Source organism: Dipodomys merriami, unplaced genomic scaffold (assembly GCF_024711535.1).
Source record: "Dipodomys merriami isolate MVZ:Mamm:240054 unplaced genomic scaffold, mDipMer1.0.p SCAF_12, whole genome shotgun sequence".
Classification (NCBI taxonomy): Eukaryota; Metazoa; Chordata; class Mammalia; order Rodentia; family Heteromyidae; genus Dipodomys; species Dipodomys merriami.
In genome coordinates, this window is record NW_027202493.1 from 15,914,641 (window position 1) to 15,929,620 (window position 14,980).

Below are 14,980 nucleotides of genomic sequence, written 5' to 3' on the forward strand. Positions count from 1 at the left end.
ATTAAAAATAAGACTCATGACTCTTTTTAATAAAGAATAAGGTAATTTAAAATAATGGCCAGAAAATGCTCAATACTTATTCTGTCTAATTAAAATGTCACAAACACCCTCAAGTCATTATCATCAATGTTGGTTATGAGAGCTATTTAATTGATCGTTTGATCTATAAGAAATTTGTTATTTCCAGAGAGGTTTCCCAATCCCAAAAGAAACTCTTCTCTCAAGATATTCTGGGCAGTTAGCTCTGTAGACAGTGTTTTATAAAGCAACTAATCCACTCAGCTCTAAGCTCTTGTATTAGGTTTCATTCATATTTTGTGACAGTCAGAGGTCAAATTTATCAGAAGGCTTTTCTGTACCTCTCCCTAAAACCACAGGGATAAAGTGCTTAGTATCAATGTTTCAATAAAAATATCAGTGTACTAACACAAACCTATGTAGATAAAGTTAAATTAGAGTTGTTTACCTAGTTAAATTTGTTATTCAGAAATTATTCATTATTTAAACTGTATTTCAGTTACTTAGGATAAAATTGAATTCTAAAAGAACACAGAAATATAGTCTATTATGATCACAATATTTTTCTGATAATGACATAAGGAGAAATCAATTTTAAAGGTACCAACCTGGTATTTCTTGGTAAGGTTAGATTGCAACATAATTTCAGAAACCAAATGTGCCATTTACTGTCTTACATAATTTATAAACATGGGAAGGAAAAATTCAATGGATTTTCTAAAATAAAATTATTTTATACAATTTTCAACATAACATCTACATACTGAGCACAGAAATTAATTTTTAGAAAATGTGATTTTTATGTAGGAGAGTGATTGTTTTTATTTTTGTTAGATTGACTTTCATATGTGTATCAAATTAAAAATTCCTATGTTACCAGTTACAATGATGCATTATTGTGATCTTATCTCTCACGAGACTTGAGACAACATTCTAGGTGACACAGTAACACTTCATCTAAAAAAACAACAAAAATAATCTCAACAGTAATAACAATAAATTTTATTTACAAAAGTTAATATGGAATTGATAGTTTAAAATACAGAAGACTTTCGCCCACTTATTTATTGGGCAGTTGTTTCTTTGAGGATTTGTTGTTGGGTGGTTTAACTTTTTGAGTTCCAAGTATATTTTAGATATGAGACCCTTGTCCGTTGTATGGCTAGTAAAGATCTTCTCCCAATCGGTGGGCTTTCTATTGATCTTGCTAGCTATGTCATTTGCCCTGCAGAAGCTCTGCAACCTTATGCAATCCCATTTGTCCAACCTTTCTTTGATTTGTTGTGTTTCCGGGTCTCTATTCAGAAAATTTTGGCCTGAGCCAAGGAGACCTAGGGTTTCTCCTATTCCATCCTGTAATGTTTTCAGAGTGTCTGCTTTGAGTTCAAGGTCTTTGATCCATTTGGAGTTGATTCTGGTGCAGGGTGATATATAAGAATCTAGCTTTAGTTTTATACATGTAGTTAACCAATTTTGCCAGCACCATTTACTGAAGAGGCTGTCTTTCTTCCATTCTATTGTTTTAGCTTCCTTTTCGAAGATTAGATGGCTATAGGTCTGTAGGTTCATTTCTGGGTTTTCAATTCTATTCTATTGGTCCTGAGGTCTGTTCTTATGCCAATACCAAGCTGTTTTGATTACTATGGCTTTATAGTAGAGTTTGAAATTTGGTATTGATATTCCTCCAGCAGTGTTCTTTCCATTGAGGAGTGTTTTTGCTATTCGGGGTCTTTTATTGTTCCATATGAATTTTTGGATTGCCTCTTCTAATTCCTTGAAGAATGAGGGTGGAATTTTGATAGGTATCGCGTTGAATTTGTAGATAACCTTGGGAAGTATTGCCATTTTCACGATGTTAATCTTGCCAATCCAGGAGCATGGGAGGTTTTGCCATTTTTTAAGTTCTGTGTTGATTTCCTTTTTCAAGATTTTAAAGTTTTCATCATAGAGGTCCTTCAATTCTTTAGTTAATTCCTAGGTATTTTATTTTTTGTGGGGCTATTACAAATGGAGTTGCTTTCCTAATTTCAGCCACACTTTTCTCATTGTTGGCATACAGAAAAGCCATTGATTTTTGGGGGTTAATTTTATAACCTGCTACTTTGCCAAAGTTTTGAATCAGCTTGAGTACTTTGGGAGTGGAGTCTATGGGATTCTTTAAATACAAGATCATGTCATCTGCAAAGAGGGAGAGTTTTATTTCTTCTTTCCCTATTTGGATCCCCTTTATGTCTACATCTTGTCTTATTGCTGTAGCAATAAGTGGGCGAAAGACTTAAAGAGAAGCTTCTCTGAAGAAGAAAGAAGGATGGCCAATAGACACATGAAGAAATGTTCAACATCCCTAGCCATAAAAGAAATGCAAATCAAAGCAACATTGAGATATCACCTCACTCCAGTTAGAACAGCAAAAATCAAGAACTCTAACAACAACAGATGCTGGAGGGGATGTGGACAGAAAGGAACCTTACTTCATTGTTGGTGGGAATGTAAACTTGTTCAACCACTTTGGAAAGCAGTATGGAGGTTCCTCAAAAGACTTCACATAGATCTCCCCTATGATCCAGCAATCTCACTTTTGGGCATTTACCCAAATGTATACAAACAAGACCACACTAAAGCTACCAGCACAACTATGTTTATTGCAGCATTATTTACCATAGCTAAGATATGGAACCAACCCAGATGCCCCTCAGTAGATGAATGGATCAAGAAAATGTGGTATATATACACAATGGAATTCTATGCCTCCATCAGAAAGAATGACATTTCCCCATTTGTTAGGAAATGGAAAGGCTTGGAAAAAATTATATTAAGTGAAGTAAGCCAGGCCCAAAGAAGCATAGGTCCCATGGTTTCCCTTATTTGCAATATCTAGTATAGGTATGAGTCAAGCGGAAAAGTCAGATAATGTGATGTTAGGAAAACGAACCCTTCAATATGTATTTTAATGTTTTCGTTTCTTTCATGCATGTGTTTCTAATGCATTTATAAGATTATTCCTTTGTTGCTTTGTATGTCCCTCCCCCACAGTGTAACCCCCGCTTTCACTTTATTTGATGTCAATATAACATGTGGAGGAGATGGGGACAAACAAGTCGTTTAAGGATTCAGGTGGACCTGTTGCAACAAGGAGAATTACAAAATGTCATGTCAAAGCAAGTTTTACAATGTCGGTGTGGGGGGGGGGAGGGGGGTATGATTGGGTGGGGGGGAGGGGGGAGGCTGGGAAGGGAGGTGAAGGGTAAACAAAGGAGGAGGCTGCAATGCTTGGTAAGAAATGTATGCATTATCCTGCCAATGTAATTGTAACCCCTCTGTACAGTATGTTCTCAAATAAAATAAAATAAAATTTAAAAAAATACAGAAGACTTTTTGTATCTGCAGGTGTATGTTTCTAAGGAGAAAATCAATTGAAGCAAATTGTGGATGCTAAAATTGCCCATAGATTAATACTGGACTAGTGTTTGATTCCTTTTTCAGATAGCACTGGTCAACTTTGGTTAAAGACAAGAAAACCTAAATGTTCACTTTATTACTTAAGTAAAGAACATTGATCTTTCTTTTGGAGCATTATAAGCACATCTAATAATAATGTGGACAGAGACGTCTTCTCCAAGTCAAATCCTGTTCTTGGGAAATGAAGACTGTCTTTTCAATATTTTTTTTTGATATTTCAAAATTTTAATAATTTCTCACTGTGCTTGGTCAAACTTGCATGTAATAAATACAAAGTTAAGACATTTTTCTATGATATAAAATATTTAAGATAAGACTATGAAGTTGTGATTTTAGTGATCCAATGATAGTTTGAATAAAATGTTGAATAATAAACCAACTTTAACGGTTGGTTTTTGTTTCCAATGTTAGATATATAAATTCAGATAAAATTAATTCCACATGAAACAAATGCTTCCAAGACCCTGACTTCAAAACCCTAGTACCAAAAATAAAAAAATTAAAAGTTACTTCTAATATTTTCAGCCTAAAGCAAAATATATTAATATGACAAAATGATGAAATGGATAAATATGTTAAATCATATTTAATTTTGTTATTTTTTTCTAGCATCAATGACTTTGGTCACTCCTTTTTATTTTCATATTCATAAATAACAGAGTTCTAGGACATATCCAAACACCTAAACACCTATCATACAAACACCTAGACTAAATGTCTATTTTTAAAAAATCATTAAATACTTAAGTACATATTTCTTTTCTTTTTTATGTTTATCAATGTGGTATTTATCAAAGAAATAAAAGATAATAGCTATATATACAGCAATATGGAAATATTTAAGTTACACGTAAACAATGGGATTTTTATAGTTATTTAAAGTATCATGGCTAGGCTTTATTTTTTTAGTTTAGTTTTTTTTTGATCTTCAGTTGTGAACCAGATCAGATTATGTTAGCTCACAAATGTCCATTTTCAAGTTTTTCAGTATGTGTGGGAGCCAGTTGTTAAGCATGGTTAAAAATCGTATTTTCAATGAATCATCAGTATTAACTATAAATAGATAGGTAGCTATAAATTTTTCATAATATATCTCTTCTCATAAGTACTCATTTTATCATTATCATTATTGTTTAAGCAAACAATTGCTATTTCTTTGAAATAAGTTACAATATTTAATCCCTAATTGAATCCAGTTCAGTGGGGAGGTAATATTTTAGGTGTTACATAAGGGTGTGACTGATGCCAACATGCCAAACAATTGACTTCAGGTGAGGAATTTGGCAAATATTATATACTCCTCCTGAAAAGCAGTTATGCTTACAAAGCAGACTCCATTGTAACAAGTGGAGAAAATGGAGCCAGGGGTAGTTGCATACCTCTGTAATCCCAGAGCATGACTCTAGGTAGGCACAAGCAGGAGGACTGTGAATTTCACATCAGCCAGGGATACATAGGAAGTTCCAGACTAAATTATCAGAAAGCAAAATAATATAGAATAAAGAATTCTAGGGACAGTCATAATTAACAGGAAGAGCTGAAGAAAGGAGGAAATCATGAGGGTTTGGAGACAACATAGAGGTCTGTGGAGAACAAGATAACACAGAAAACTGAAGGTCCTGAAGTGGCAAGTGTGAGACCTTCCCCTTCAGAGACCGGAAGACCTTCCCTCTTAGAAGATCAATAGAAATGTGTGCGATCATTGTTGTCAATCTTCAGATTATCGCATCAGTCTAATTTGATATTAAAACAAACTTCTTTTAAAAGAATATGCTATGTCTACAAATTCTATTTGGAGTTAAGGACGAGCGTTACATGCCTTAGAAAAAGAAATAATGACCTAGTAATGACTTTATATACAACTAAAAGAAAACTGGTTCCATATCTTAGCTATGGTAAATAATGTTGCATTATTTACCATAGCTAAGATATGGAACCAACCCAGATGCCCCTCAGTAGATGAACGGATCAAGGATATGTGGTATATATACACAACGGAATTCTATGCCTCCATCAGAAAGAATAAAATTGCCCCATTTGTTAGGAAATGGAAAGGCTTGGAAAAAATTATGTTAAGTGAAGTAAGCCAGGCCCAAAGAAACATAGGTTCCATGGTTTCCCTTATTTGCAATAACTAGTATATGTCTGAGTCAAGCAGAAAAGGTCAGATAAGTTGATATTAGGGGAATGAACCCCAAGATAAGTATTCAAGTTTTTTTGTTTTTTTCCTTTCCTGCAATTGTTTCTATTATATTTATAAGATGATTTCTATATGCTTTCTATGTCCCTCCTCCACAGTATAACCTATACTTTCACTGTATTTGATGTTGGTACAATTTATGGAGGGGAAGGGAAAAAATCGTTTAACTAAGGATACAGGTGGACGCATTGCAACAATGAGATGTACAAGTCGTTATGTCAAAAACGAACTTAACAACTTTGGTGGAGGGTGGGGAGCATCGGGTGGGAAAGGGGAGGAGTATGGGAAGGGATGGGAAGGGGAAACAAAGGAGGAGGCAACAATGCTTGATAAGAAAGGTACTTGTTATCTTGCCCATGTAATTGTAACTCCTCTGTACGGTATTCTCACAATTAAAAAAAAAAAAAACTGGTCTTTCAATAATAACATTGCCATTCTTTTTCTTGGTAAGATAAAGTCGCCCAGGAAATATATCTGTCTCAACAATTTTGAAAAGCAAATGGGAAAACACAGGGCCTAAAGAATAGTAAATCAAGAAAACAAGAAAAAATATTATTGCATCAAGGCTGTTTTATCTCCTTGAGGAATTTAATAGCATTTTTGTAAATAAAACTGCACTTGATATTATTACTATATGTATCTCCTTTACAAAATACTTTAGGGAAACCAAGCTACACAAAGACAATGAAGTTAGCATTTTGTTTAAAAGGTTCTTCTTTTTCTTTTTACAGAGCCGAGTTTTTTCCAGTTCACCTATGTCTTCACTACCTGGGGTAAAACCAGTAGAAGGAACATACAATTTTAACTAAGTAATTAAGTAAAACATCCTAAATTCAAAATGTTTATTATTACCTTTACTTAAAACATTAACTGTTGATCTATTTTGAAATACTATCCTCATCCTAAAATATCCTGGTTACTTGGGTATTATAAAAAATCTATAAACAAAATATATTTTTACTATTGCTATCGTCACCTTGTAAAATGTCAAATACACAGAAATAGGGATTAAATATCCCTTACCTAAAATGTGTAGGAGGAGTTGAGTTCACATTTCAAATTTTCTTGGAGTTTGTACTATTTGTGTATATATAAACTCAAAATGAGAAAGAGAGGGAGAGAGAGAGAAAGAGAGAAAGGAGAAAGAACTCATCACAATTTCCTGAAAAACAATATTATCATAACAAGAGGACTCTGGCTTATTTCTATTTTCTTCTTCTGCAATTGCATTCACCTCTTTGATTAGAATGTTGTTGATTTGTGATGGTCTATATATACCGGGTTACTTTGAGGATCATCTCTATTTTACTTTAATATCACATATCATGTCTACAAAACAACCATTAGAATTGTCTACTGCCTGAAACCAAGCCTTTCTTGATCTGTCCACCTTCTTGACTCTGGGGGGTGATCAGTATTAGTTACATTAATGTAAATGCCCTAGTGTAACCTCTGGTAGTTTAAAGGAGAACTTGTTTAAATGTGGGCTTTAAAATTTCTCTGCAAAAAACAAAACATGCTTTTGAAAACATAATAGTGTGAATAAAATTTTAAGCAAGATATTATTTGGTTAAAGGAAAGATGTATGGACAAACAGATGTATATTTCATGAATTTTTCAACTTTTTCTTCCAAAGACTTGGAAAATCAGTTCTTCAATCTGGTAATTGTTTTCAGTACATTGTATAACATAGTGTACAAAATACAGAAGGGAATGAGTTAATCTGTAATGGCTTCAATAAGCATCTAGCCCTGGTAAATTTTGGCAAAGTTTACTAAGCTGGATGGAAGGAAAGAGAAATTATGTAGACCAAAGAAACCACTTGATTTTTCAGGGCCAACAGCAGGGAACAAGATTCCAAAACACTGTGTTCAGAGAAATGCTAATTATCATAATCTAGGTAATATTAGTACCCAAATATTTTTATGTTAAATACTCATCTTTAGGAATAGTAGTGAAATTATGTCCAGACAAAGACTTCATTTAATAAAATATATATGAACTACCTACCTGTTGGGTTAATTCAACATTGGAACATTTATGAATTCAAATATTTAGGGACAATACATCAAGAAAAATGGAGAATAACCAATATATCAAGTAGATACAGGCTACTAAGAGGGTAAATACAATTACAAAATACATATTTTACACATGCAATGTAACATTAGCATAGGATGATAATAATTAGAAACTCTAGAAATAAGAGTACCTTTCAAAAGGAAAGATATCTGAATAAGAAGAGTAAACATGAACATTTGAAGTTCTATTTCAAATAAATATAAAATGAAAATGGGAAAAACTAGACTTCCTATCATAGACAAGGTTTTGAGGGATGAAATAGCCTATATATAGATATGTAACTATGGTAATCTGTCTCTTTCTCTCTCTATATATATGATATATATATATATATATATATATATATATATGATACATCATATATATACATATATGCAATAGTGTTGAGGCCATGGAATCAAATATATATGTATATATATATCATGTGTGTATATATATATATATATATATGATAGTGTTGAGTCCATGGAATCAAATATTGGAGCATGAAATTGGTGTTAATACAAGTCTATTTGTAGGACAAGAGATTGAGTAATAGGAAGAAATGAGTCAACTTAGTAAGGAAGAAATTCTTGTGCTGACCAAACTTGGATGTTATGAAGATGAAATCAAATCAATATGAACTGGACTGTAGCAAGAGGAGATAACATGGATGGAATCGGTTTGTAGCAATATGATACACATATTCTTTGATATTTATCTCTAGAATCGCTACAGTGTGTATTCACATCAGCATGAGCAATGGAAAATGACTAGGTTCTGGTTTCAGTTTGCAGGTGTTGGCTCAGAAACCAGCAGTGCAGAGTTATGCCTTCTCCTGAACTAAAAGCCTGCTATCACTAGTTCCCATTTTACCACTTGATTTGCTGTTTCATGCCAAAGTTGAATACAATTCCTAATTTTATATAAATAATGATATGACTGATAGAAATATTTGAAAATATTACATTAAACAAATTCATTGTACTGGCTATATAATATTGGATATAAAGCAAAGTGGCTGGAAGGAAACAAATAATTACTTGAATATGTCCAACATAAACTTGATCCCTTAAAGTTAAAATACAATTGACTCTTTCATGGTGTAGGCACTATTGGGAGTGGTGGGTTAACAAGGAGAATGAAAGAAATTGAACACTGTAGAAATAGATTATTTGTAACTATGGAACTGGTTGAAATTGTGTTGGGAAGAGGCAAGGTACAGGGATAGAACCAGAAGGGGTGAGATTCATTTAGAAATGTGGGTGTAGTTTTGATTTGCATTTCTTTTATGGCTAGACAGGTTGAGCATTCCTTCATGAGTCTATTGGCCATCCTTCTTTCTTCTTCAGAGAAGTTTCTCTTTAAGTCTTTCGCCCACTTATTTATTGGGCAGTTGTTTCTTTGAGGATTTGTTGTTGGGGGATTTAATTTTTTGAGTTCCAGGTATATTTTTGATATGAGACCTTTGTCTGTTGTATGGCTAGTGAAGATCTTCTCCCAATCTATGAGCTTTCTATTGATCTTGCTAGCTATGTCCTTTGCCATGCAGAAGCTCTGCAACTTCATGCAATCCCATTTGTCCAATCTTTCTTTGATTTATTGTGTTTCTGGGTTTCTATTAAGAAAATTTCGGCCTGTGCCAAGGAGACCTAGGGTTTCTCCTATTCTATCCTGTAATGTTTTCAGGGTATCTGCTTTGACTCCAAGGTCTTTGATCCAGGTGGAGTTGATTCTGGTGCAGGGTGATATATAAGGATCTAGCTTTAATTTCCTACAAGTGATTGACCCATTTTGCCAGCACTATTTACTGAAGATTCTATCTTTCTTCTGAGACAAGCAGAAAAGGTCAAATATGAAGATGTTAGGTGGAATGACCCCCAAGTTAAGGACACATGTGGTTTTTCCTTTCTCACTATTGTTTCTAACATATTTATAAGGTGATTGTTTTGTTGCTTTGTATGTCCCCCTCTTCCCCTGCCATGGTACAACCCTGTTTTCACTGTATTTGATGTTGGTGTAATGGGGGAGGAGGGAAGAAAACAAATTGTCTGGACCCATTGCAACAATGAGATGTGGGGGAAGTGGGGTGTAGTTGTGGAGATGGGAGGGCAGCGATGGAAGGGGAAAAACAAAGGAGGAGGCAACAATGCTTGATAAGAAACGTACTTATTACCTTGCTCATGTAATTGTAACCCCTCTGTACGGTATTTTCACAATAAAAAAACTTATTAAAAAAGAAATGTGGGTGTAACTGTAACAATGAAGTCACCCCCCCATTCAACTAAGGTGAGGTAAGCAAAACTATATCAATGGAACATCTATTGTTTTGCATAGTCCTGTCTTCTCTGACTTGAGAAACCAAAAGAAATGTCTTCCACCTGGACAGTAAAATGAGTAATTTGGGAACCATCTTAGATTGTAGATTATAAAGCTTGCATCTGGTATGCTAAAATGGCAATCTGCATCAGCCTTGTGACTATAAAAATTAAAAAAAATTAATCCCACTTCCCAAACCCTGAAACTCCTGGTAATAATCACACTCTTGGAAAAGTAGTAAATCATGCTAGTGCCAGTGCTTGTTAAATGTTGACCATTTCAGATTTAACACTGTATGTATCTGTTACAGGCTCTGACAGGATGAAGTGGTAAGGGACTAAGTGCCATCACAGAGTTGTATGCTGATAGTTGATCCCTATATGACTGCTCCACAGCGTTCAGCCCAGGTCAAATAGCTTAGCCTCCTTCTGTGTTCCACTCTTCTCAAAACTCAAATAAATATTACATTGGCTTATATAACGGCACTATGGGAGTTGGAAAGTAGGTTGTTAAAGTGTCTTTTTCACTTTAAATACTAAAAATGTTCATTTAAAAAATTTATCTTCTGCCCCTGAGTGAGTCATCCCATACTTAAGTGCTATATAAGTACATTCTCTGGAATTAGTTGTTAAGGACACAAGTGAAATATTATTTTCAAAACAAAAAGCTCAAAGTGTCTGAATTATAGAGTGTGAACTTTATACACTAGAAAGGTATTTGGTTTTCAGCTCCAAGAAAATGAGTCTCTAAACAGCTACTAATGCTGAGAGAGACCGAAAACAATACAGATTATTTATACTTATTGTGGCAATTTAAACTTTTCCCTATCTATGATACTTAATTCACAAAGGCACATTTCAACATAAACGGGAGTCTAAATTTGTTATTGAAGAAAAATGTCCACTTAGGATGTATTTTCTTTACCAGTTGTATTGTGGCAACTGCTGTAGTAGGTTTTATAGCATGGGGGAGAATTTAGCCTGGCAAAAGTTGCAAAAATGATGAAAGATTCTGAATCTAATGGGCTGCCCCTTGAGATAGGAAACAGAAATTTCTATCCTAGCCTGATAGAAAAGAGAAGCTCAAATAGGCACTAAAAAGGGCACACATTCCCACACTAACAGTTGTACAAAATATGAAGGCATTAAAAAAAGAATTTTAGTGACCAAGGAGTTGTTCTTTTTTTAAATGTCTTATATATTCTAAAAATAATCATGTTTATATAGCATATTCTTATTCACATTTTAATTTGATGAAAATTTGTAGGATTCACTTTAATTTAGGTACAAACATCTTTATATGGAAATTATTCAGTTCCCAGAGATTCTTATGAGATTGAATAGGAGGGAAAATCTTAGCCAACAAAACACTTTTCAAGCAGGTTGAGAAATCTCTTGCCTATTCAAAGGTTATCAACACCAAGAACTAAAAGAACGAATATGGTTTTGGAGTACCATTTAACTAGGATTGCAAGCAATAGAGGTCTGTTGGCAATCTCTGCTGTCCAGGCCCGGCGGGAGAAAAGGAAAAATCTTTAAGGAAAAACAAATTTGCAAGAAACACAGCAGGAAAGCTTCACCCTGAAAGAAGAAAGCCCATATTATTTGAAACATTGAAGATCAAAAGTAAAATATGTTTACAGAACAGCAGAAAGGAAGGAAACCTTATAAAGAATAAGAGATACTGGCTTTTATCCTATAATAAATATTTTATTCTATTTATAATGAAATCTTTTTTTTCCTATAATTCCAAGCACACATGTAAATAAGAACAAAGATAATGGATTAAAACTAACAACTAATTAGAAAACCCTACTTGTTTGAATCTTAATTTTCTTATTGACAATATTAGTCACATTTCCAAAATTAATGTATTATTTACTGTATCATCAAATTTGTTTTGTTTTAAACTCAGGACCCCACACTTTCTAGGCAAGAATTCTTGAGCAACAACATGAGACCTTTCTGGGTTTTATTTTACTCCAAAGTCTTGAGTTTTGCTTAGGGTTTGCCTAGACTATGATTCTTCTGTTCATACTTCTCTCACTGGTAGATGAGATAAAAATGAAAAGTACCCCTTTTTTTCTGTAACAAGTTAGACACAGAGTGGAAATGGGAAGTAGTAAAGCATTCACAGGCAGGAAGGAGGAAGTAAACTTCTAAATAATCATCCCAAACTGCAACAGGTTAAGGAAGATCTCTTGATCAGCATTGGATCAGGATCTGACTCATCTCATTAGATCTTCCTAGAGACTATACAAGAGAATGGGGCTCTCTAAGAGAAATGGATGCGCAACTGACAACTCCTTATAGGTCCCATGATTTCCCTTATAATCCACTAATTAGTATACATCTAGGATAACCTTATCAGATGAGCAGAAAAGCTCATATGGTCATATAAGATGATGCTAAGTGAAATGAACTGTAAGATGTGGACACAAGGGGTTTTTCTTTCTTGTTGTTGTTTTAATGTATTATGTGATTTTCTTTTATTTCGTTTGTATGTTCTTCCCCTATGGTATATCCCCTGTTGTCAATGTGTTTGATTTAGGTACCCTGCATCTTGTATCTATCTATCTAGCTATTATCATCATTATTATTATTATCTATATAATTGGGGAAGGGGAAGCGGAATAACAAAATGCTGAAATAAGAACACAGGATGACACATTGCAACAATGAGACTCACAAGACACTGTTGGAAATGAACTTTACAATGTGAAGGGGTGAAGGAGGCAGAGGAGGGAAGAGTTAGTAGGAGAAAAACAAAGGAGGGGTAACAATGTTCGACAAGAAAGGTACTCATTACTTTACTCATGTAACTGTATCCCCTTTGTAAGCATCTTTACAATAAAATTAAAACTAAGAAAAAATCCCACTCCTTTCCCTAAAAAGCCCTAATTGGATACGCCTGTACCTTGAATAAAACCTACAGGCTGATAGGCTCTACCATTTGGGCCTGGGTGGTCTCTGTTAAACATTTTCTTGGTGACTTTTTGGCAAGGTTCAGCTGAAATTAATTCATTTTTCACAATTCAGAAAACAGAGCACTTCAGAATTCATCAAAGGGTCATTTAGTACAGTTTTACTCTGTATCCATGGGCTTCATTATATAATTATATAAATATCTGTGGGCTGGATGAATGGATAAAGGTGTAGGATGAATATAACTTGGCAAATGACAATATTTACATGATAAGAGAGAAGAAAATAATATTTGACTCAAATAGCAGTCCATAATTTAGACATGTTGTTTTCCTTAATATAAATTGAAAAAGGTGTAACTAAGACCAGTTATTAGGATGGATGATCTTTCCTGATAGGTTTATGGTTGGATTATCATAAAAATATCTGACTGAAACTGACTCAAAGAGATGGCTGCTGCAATAGAAAGAGGCCAGTGAAAGTTGTGGTTTCCACAGAGTGGCCTATTGAGACTTACTGAAAACTATGTAAATCTAGGCGTTTCTGTGGCAGTAGGTAGCTAACTATCCATGGGAGCAAGAACATTTTTGGATGTTTGCTCTAGATGTTACAAAGAGCCAGAGATGTCTGGGGCCAAGAAATATGATACAAAGAGAGATCCAGAAGTGAGGAGAAGCAGGGTTCCATAGAGCACAAAAAGATTTACTCTTCACTCAACATCACTGATTTCCCTCCAGTGTTTCTCCAACCACAAAATATAAAATAGTTCTGTGCTCCTCTTAACTTTTTCCCTCTTGCTGATTCACTTTGTGCTTCACAGTGATTTTCTCTATCTACCACTAAATGGAATGTTCTTCTGTTTAGTTCCAGTCTCTTCCAATAAAATAGAAGTTATATGAGGACAAGGATTTGGGTTGTAAAATATTGTAACTCCATCAAAGGAACAAGTGGCTACTGAACTTTAAGTAATGGATAAGCCAGTGTCTTACAGACCTCTTATCCAGTGATGTTACTTTACCCGCAGGAAGGTGTTTAAGTAGATCTAGTTGAAAAAATGTTTATCATTTCTGAGGTATGTCTCTTTCAATAAGAACTTAAGTAGGATAATCAAAGGATGGAATTTGTTGAGTCTTAAATGTTAATATTTTTGTTCCATATATTTCCCCCCTAAACGTTTAATTGTTCTTCAGAGTTTTCTTATTATATTGAGTAATGCAGACAACTTTTCTACATTATATGTTTATTTATAGAGATTTACCTTTGCCATCCTATGTTTGAAAGCATATTTTAATAAAAATATATTAAACAGAAGTTTTGAAGAAAATTGGTACATTTGCTATGTATTATTTCTCAGAAAATATACAGCAAATACCAACTGCAATCAAATATGTAGACATAAATGACATAAATATCTACATATATCTATATGTATATGTGCACTAAATATCAACTGAAATCAAATATATAAATATATGTACATACCTATGTGTATATATGTGTATATATGTATTATCACATTTTCAGGAGTTATAGATCTAGCATTCATGGAGAAATATGCAAACAAATATAATCTTGGCATCACTAAATGTGAGATTTGTACTACTGGCAGGAGGAAAATTATTGTAAATAAAAGATGCAATCGTTCCAGACCATGAATAAGTATGACATGATACAGCTTTAATTCCTATAAAGAGAAATGGACTTCTTTTTACATTTGCTCCCAATTCCTTAGTCTTTTAGTGTGCCAGAAAACCTACTGCTAATTTTTCCTTCCCAACACAGATAATTAAACAGCCATTCAAATAATTTCCAACACTATCTCCCTAAATAAAAAGCAATTACTTTTATCTTTATTTTATTTTGTCTGTTACCTTGTGGCAGGTGAAACTGCTTGCTACTTTTCTGAATTAGTCTAAATTTTTTATTTGAAATTATTAGTCTTATAGATGTAGTAACTAATTTAAAGAAAACATCTGACAAATAGCACAAATGGCATCTG

At 33.8% G+C, this 14,980-nt stretch overlaps 1 protein-coding gene across 1 annotated transcript in view; it reads right to left on the reverse strand.

Moving 5' to 3' along the window:
- The window catches only part of Sgcz (sarcoglycan zeta), an 874,745-nt gene that overhangs the window by 301,139 nt on the left and 558,626 nt on the right, over positions 1 to 14,980 (reverse strand). The gene's annotated exons all lie outside the window — the stretch shown is intronic.